A 954-nucleotide genomic window follows, 5' to 3' on the forward strand; every position below is an offset into this window, starting at 1 on the left:
CTAGGCTTGTTGTAGCACAAGATAATTAGTGTGCGGACCATTTTCATTTATATAGTGCTCTGTGAACACAAATTAGGTGTCTATTTACTTGTGACCACGCTGTGTAGTTTTTGAGGGTCGTTTTTAGGAAAAGGTGGGTGTTCCATTTTGGAAGACTTGTCAATAAAGGAGAAGTTTAGATCGATGTATTGATGTTTAATTGAATTCTGATAATCTGTCTTGTCCACAAGTAACCTTCAGCGCTGCTGCTATTTGTGGGTCTTTAAATGAGAAAAGGTCCAACATGTTCTAGCCGTCTTGTGGCTAAGCGTCTAGCATTACTCGCGAATTATATATATATTTTTTAATAGATCTAGCTTTTAGCAGAAAACTTAAGCTACGTGACAAACATAATGCTAATTCAGGCTCTATGAAGATTGTGTATGTCTACAATATTTGTGTCAGTTGGAGATTTTAGCAGGAAAAGTTTATGGCACCCCGAAAAGCGCCATTCACGGTGAAATTCTTAAGAAATTTAATGATTCAAAAGAATTGAGCTTTAGAAAATTAGGCAATGGAACAGGGAAAACGTATTGATAAACGTTCTCATATTTTTAAATCGTTTTTTATTTTATTATTTTGATCTTCAAGAAAATCACAATCATATATCTTTTATCAAGAAGATTTGTTATCTCTTAACATTACGCATCATAATCACGCAGCTATTGCCACGAGGATTTGTTATACCTTTGCAATACACATCATTATCACGTATCTATTGTCAGGAGAATTTGCTGCCACAATACACGTCACAGTTACGTACCTATAGTTACGAGGACTTAGTGTCCCTTGACAATATATACTCTGCCGCTGGGCCACACGAACTACATAAAAAACAAGAATTTGATAGGGAATATATGGAACGAAAACTATTAAAGTTTTGTTATATATATATATATATATATATATATATAT

The sequence above is a fragment of the Limulus polyphemus genome, unplaced genomic scaffold, assembly GCF_000517525.1.
Source record: "Limulus polyphemus unplaced genomic scaffold, Limulus_polyphemus-2.1.2 Scaffold176, whole genome shotgun sequence".
Classification (NCBI taxonomy): Eukaryota; Metazoa; Arthropoda; class Merostomata; order Xiphosura; family Limulidae; genus Limulus; species Limulus polyphemus.